Here is a 6386-nt window from a genome sequence, read left to right as displayed (position 1 = left end):
CCTTTGGGGGTCCAAGGCGGAGGTCTATGGGGGGAAAGGGGCAGGTCTCCCCTAAGCTTCCGAGGGTATCGAAAGGGCACGACCCCCGCTCGTCCCTTAATTTATTTTGGGGGGTTTGTGATCCGGGATGGAAATCCCTGTCTCCCAGACGAACGGGGCAAGGAGGGGAGGAAATCTTTTAAGTTATGGGGCTTTTTCGGGATCTGCGTCATCTCCCTTCCCCTGAAGCAAGGAATGCAAAGATTTCGGGAGGAGCGGACTTTCATTTTGCCTCTTTGCGATGGATTAGTTTTAGAAGTCAGGACTTTGCCTGAAAGAAGATGGAGAGCAACAACCTTGAGGGACTTTGGAGGGATTTTGACCCCCCCCCCTTGGGACTTCCTCCTGAGAAAGAAAAGCAGTAAAGAAGAAAAGAGGGGGGACAACTGGACCGACTGTCTGCTAAGCAGGAAGATTTAAGCCTTTACGGGGGAGGAAGGAGAGGAGACCAGGAGTTTGTGGCGATTACATCAGCCCACCTCCTCGGAGCCTGAAGGTGGAAACAAGAGCAGCGAAAGGGACAGGAGGGACCACATTGTGCAGCATCTTGACGGCTTCTGAGACGCAAAAGAAGAGAAATGGATTCTGCATATTTCTTAATGAGCTGGTTGTATGTAAAATTGAGGATTAAATTTGGAGGAATGTGAAGGGTGGGTGGCGCTGGGAGATTGGCAGTGTCAGAGGAGGGGATGTATATTATATATTTATACAAACAACCCCTAGGGGTTCCATGTTCACCCTCTGCAGTCCGCGCTAGTGAGGCTGAGTTGCTGGTTATGGGGGCCGGAGGTCGGACAGCCGTGTCCAAGGCCAGGTTAGGGAGGAAGGTGTGGATGTTGTCTGGGAGGAAGCAGGGCCTAAGAAAGCATTGCAAACAGAGTTTCAATGGCTTGGCTCTTGAGGATAATTGAGCCCATTGAGGATAATTAATTGAACTTACAGATGATGATGATTATTTCACCATTTATCAACTGAGGGCCCTTGGAATGTCGGACAGGACTCTGCCCCAGGGAGCTCACATTCAGGTTTGACAGCGTGGAGAGAGAACAGCAGAGGAAGAGTTGGAAGCGGCAAAGGTAGGAAGACAGGGAGGTTAAACAAGGGCAGGGATTGGGAGCCCACTCCCATAACAGCCTCTTAATTACCCCGTGTGGGTCAGAGAGATGGTATTGTCGGCCATCTTCCAATGCGCCCCCTTGTGGCCCCCAGACTGCTGCATTTTGGATCCTATTCAACTCAGTACATAACACAAGAGATCCAGAAACTGAATCACAGGGCTGTAAGGGACTCCAAGGGTCATCTAGTCCAACCCCCTGCAATGCAGGAATCTCAGCAGGACAGAGGGCCATCCAACCTCTGCTTCAAAACCTCCAAGGAAGGAGAGTCCACCTTCTCCCAAGAGAGACCGTTCCACTGCCAAACAGCTCTTACTCTTGCCAAACAGAAAGCTGTTCTGAACATTTATTTGGAATCTCCTTTCTTGATACTTGAAGCCATTGGTTTGAGTCCTACCCTCCAGAGCAGGAGAAAACAAGGTTGTTCCCTCTTCTATGGGACAACCCTTGAGATATTTGAAGATGGCTATCGTATCTCCTCTCGGTCTCCTCTTTTCCAGGCTGATCATACCCAGCTCCTTCAACCGCTCCTCATACGGCTTACCTTCCAGACCTTTGATCATCCTGGTCACCCTCCTCTGCACACCTTCCAGCTTGTCCACATACTTCTTATTAAACTGTGGTGACCGGAAGTGGACACCGTTTCCAGGTGTGGTCTGCCCAAGGCAGAAGAGAGCAGGACTATGACTTCTCTTGATCTGGACGCTAGACCTTTGTGGATGCAGCCTAGAACAGCATTACCTTTTTGCTGCTACATCACAGTCTGGACTCATGTTGAGCTTGAGGTCCACCAAGACCCCTAGATCCTTTTCAAATGCACTGCTAGTAAGCCAGGTCTCCCCCATCCTATATTTGCGCATCTGGTTCTTCCTGCCTAAGTCCACAACCTTAGAATACATTTGTCCCTGTTGAAATTCATCTGGTTAGCTTGTGCCCAGTTCTCCAATCTGTTATGGTCATTTTTTTTTTGTTTTGTTTTAATATTTTTTATTAAATTTTACACAGATTTTCCAACACAACGTAACACATTTTTGGCTGTCACAGCCCAGGACTTCCTTCAACCCCTCCTAAAGGTTTTTTTAGTTATAATAATAATAATAATAATAATAATTTTTTTATTTATACCCCGCCCTCCCCAGCCAAGGCCGGGCTCAGAGCGGCTTACAAGCAATAATAAAAACAAGATGAATGATTACAAATTAAAAACAAAAGTAAAATACAACATTAAAATAATGGAACATTAAAATATTAAAATGTAGCCTCATCGCAGGAGGAGAAGGAAAAGAAAAAAGAAAGAGAGGGAGGGAGGGAATCAAATTGGCTCCAAGCCAAAGGCCTGGCGGAACAACTCTGTCTTACAGGCCCTGCGGAAAGAAATCAGATCCTGCAGGGCCCTGGTCTCATGAGGCAGAGCGTTCCACCAGGCCGGAGCCAGAGTTGAAAAGGCCCTGGCTCTGGTTGAAGCCAATCTAACTTCCTTAGGGCCTGGGACCACTAGGGTGGTGTTATTTATGGACCTTGAGACACTCCGTGGGGTATACCAGGAGAGGCGGTCCCGTAGGTACGAGGGTCCTAGGCCGCGAAGGGCTTTAAAGGTCAAAAGCAGCACCTTAAATCTGACCCTGTACTCCACCGGGAGCCAGTGCAGCTTGAAAAGCACTGGATGAATATGCTCCCATGGCAGAGACCCCGTGAGGAGCCTCACTGCAGCATTCTGTACCCGCTGGAGTTTCTGGGACAGCTTCAAGGGCAGCCCTGCTTAGAGCGAATTACAGTAGTCAAGCCTGGAGATGACCGTCGTATGGATCACTGTGGCCAGGTCGGGACGGGAAAGGTAAGGGACCAACTGCTTGATGCGGCGAAGGTGGAAAAATGACGCCTTGGCTGTTGCTGTAACTTGCGCCTCCATGGAAAGGGAGGCGTCAAGGATTACACCCAAACTCTTAACGGAAGGCAATGGCACTAATTGGGCCCCCGCAAAAGAAGGGAGTTGGTCCCTCATCCCCATGCTATCCCGACCTAGCCATAGGACCTCTGTCTTCGAAGGATTTAGTTTCAATCGGCTCCCACGAAACCATCCAGCTACAGCTTCCAAACATCTGGTCAGTGTGTTCGGGGCCGAGTCGGTGTGGCCATCCATCAGCAGATAGAGCTGAGTGTCATCAGCATATTGGTGACAGCCCAGCCCAAAGCTCCGGATAATCTGGGCAAGGGGGCGCATAAAGATGTTAAAAAGCATCGGGGAGAGAATTGCGCCCTGCGGCACTCCACACACCAAGGAGTGGCGCGATGACATTTCCCTCCCTAGTGCCACCCTCTGTCCCCGACCAGAGATAAAAGAGCACAACCAGTTACGGGCTATGCCCTGTATCCCCACGTCTGCGAGGCGGTGGTCCAGAAGATCATGATTGACCATGTCAAAGGCTGCTGACAAATCTAAAAGGATCAGCAGTCCTGACCCGCCTCGATCTAGTTGTCTACGGAGATCATCTGTTAGGGCAACCAGAGCCGTCTCCGTCCCAAAACCAGGACGAAAACCGGACTGAAATGGATCTAATGCCGATGTTTCCTCCAGAAACCTACCAAGCTGTTCAGCAACCGCTCTCTCAATTACCTTACCCAGGTATGGAAGATTTGAAACTGGGCGGTAATTGGATAGGTCTAAGGGATCTAATGAAGTTTTCTTTAAGAGTGGACACACCACAGCTTCCTTCAGTTCCCCTGGGAATGTCCCGGTGTCAAGGGACAAATTGATAATTTCAACCAGGGGGGTCCGCACAACATCTGGACACTCCCTAATCAGCCAAGACGGGCACGGATCAAGGAGGCAGGTGGTGGGCCTACTAACTTGGAGGAATCTATCCACATCAGTAGGGAGTATCCGATCGAAATGGTCCAACACTGGACCTGAAGTCAGTCGAGGGGCCTCCAATTCAGTCACTGTATCTAAATTGGCAGGGAGGTCACAACGGAGCAACAGGACTTTCTCCGCTCGCGAATGCCTCACAGCTGTGGGTCGAATTTGTGCTTAAATTTGGTTGTCCTCCTAAGGACGTTATTGACCTAATTATTCTAAAAAGTTGTGCCGGGCGAGAGCTAGCGGATGCAATGGAAGCTGCAAAGTAAGATTTCTTAGCACCTTTCATAGCCATCTCATAGGCTTTCATAAGCGTCCTATAAGATGTTCTTGAGGCTCCGTCACGAGTTCGTCGCCATACTCGCTCTAGCCGTCTGAGATCCCGCTTCATTTTCCGGAGCTCCTCAGTAAACCAAGGTGCCCGGTTTCGACGGGGTCGCAGAGGGCGCTTAGGCACGGTCTCATCAATGGCTGCCAGGAGCCGGTTATTCCAGTCCTCAACAAGGTCATCTAATGAGTCGCCAGGAGGTGCAGGGTTCCGCAAGGCTTGTCGGAATCTATCAGGATCCATCAGTTTTCGCGGACGAGCCCAAATAGTTTCGCCACCCGAGGCAGGGAGGAGCGGGAAGTCAATCTTGGCTTTCAGAGCGTAGTGATCAGACCATGGCACTTCCACAGTGGGGAACATGATCACATCTATGCCAGCCCCAAAGATCAGATCCAGCGTGTGGCCTGCTTGATGAGTGGGGCCCAAAACAAACTGGGAGAGCCCTAGTGTTGCCATGGAAGTCACTAGGTCCAGAGCCTGTGAGGAGGGAGTGGCATCGGCATTACTATGCTTATTATTGTAAATCCAGTCTTACATCATCTTAGTCCTTTTCACAAAAATTTGAATAGTCCACCTTACAAAACTTCTTGCAACTCTACAAGTGATGTTAAGTAATTACTATTGTCTTTCAAATACAACATAAATGTCTTCCAGTCCTTTTCAAAAGTCTGGTCCTGCTGGTTTCGAATTTTCCCTGTAAATCTTGCCAGCTCAGCGTAGCCCATCAATTTTATTTGCCACTCCTCTTTTGTTGGTATTTCTTCTTGCTTCCATCTTTGGGCTAGTAATATTCTTCCTGCACTAGTTGCATATAAAAACAGGTTTTTCCCCCAATTTTTTAAAAATTAATTTTCACAAAATTATAAACAAACAAACATAAGTCATAACGTTATTAAAATTACACTTATTAACATTGTTAAGTGACTTCCTCGCTTCCCCTTGGTTGAATTTCCATGCATATCCTTTTAACGGCTTTCCAAATCATAATTAGTGGTGGGAGGAAATAATTAGTGGTGGGAGGAAATAATTAGTGGTGGGAGGAAAAAATCCTTAAATAAGAGACACGGGGGAATGACTAATGGACTTCAATGTCTGTACACTAATGCACAAAGCATGGGAAATAAACAAGATGAGCTTGAGCTCTTGGTACAGCAAACTAAATATGACATAATAGGCATCACTGAAACCTGGTGGGATAAGTCCCACGATTGGAATGTAAAAATGGAGGGATACAATCTATTTCAGAGAAACAGACCAGACAAGAAAGGAGGAGGAGTGGCGTTATATGTCAGGGATGTGTATACCTGTGAAGAGATCCAAGATTTAGAACCTCAAAGCCAAAGTGAGAGCATTTGGGTCAAAATTAAGGGAGAGAAGAATAATAGTGACCTCATTGTGGGAGTTTACTATAGATCCCCAAGCCAAACGGAGGACATAGATGATGCCTTCCTGGAACAGATGGCCAAGCATGCAAAAGGAAGGGAGATAGTAGTAATGGGGGACTTCAATTACCCGGATATTTGTTGGATGTCAAACTCAGCCAAGAGCATAAGGTCAAACAGATTCCTCACTGGCCTTGCAGACAACTTCATTGTCCAGAAAGTGGGAGAAGCAACAAGAGGAACAGCCATTTTAGATCTGGTCCTAACCAATGTCGATGACCTGGTTAATGGGGTAGAAGTGGAAGGATCATTAGGCGCAAGTGATCATGCTCTTCTGAAGTTTACTATACAACGGAAAGGAGCAGCCAAGCATACTAGGACTCAATTTCTTGACTTTAAGAAAGCCGACTTCATAAAACTTAGGGAAGTGCTGGGTGAGATCCCATGGACAGTAATACTAAAAGGAAAGGGAGTTCATGATGGCTGGGAGTTTGTTAAGAGGGAGATAGTAAAAGCACAACTTCAGGCAATACCAATGAGACGGAAACATGGAAGGTGCCTAAAGAAGCCAGGGTGGCTATCTAAAGAACTTTTAACTGAGTTAAGATTAAAAAAGGATGTGTACAAAAAATGGAAAAGGGGGGAAACCACCAAAGAGGAATTCA

At 47.5% G+C, this 6386-nt stretch overlaps 1 protein-coding gene across 3 annotated transcripts in view; it reads right to left on the bottom strand.

The window, feature by feature from the left end:
- LOC310675813 (uncharacterized protein) overlaps positions 1-6386 on the bottom strand; it is a 52703-nt gene that overhangs the window by 14260 nt on the left and 32057 nt on the right. The gene's annotated exons all lie outside the window — the stretch shown is intronic.

This window comes from Podarcis tiliguerta (genome assembly GCF_965153285.1).
Source record: "Podarcis tiliguerta genome assembly, chromosome: 4".
Classification (NCBI taxonomy): Eukaryota; Metazoa; Chordata; class Lepidosauria; order Squamata; family Lacertidae; genus Podarcis; species Podarcis tiliguerta.
Note: the sequence above shows the minus strand (reverse complement) of the source record. Positions and strands in the feature narration are given on the sequence as shown.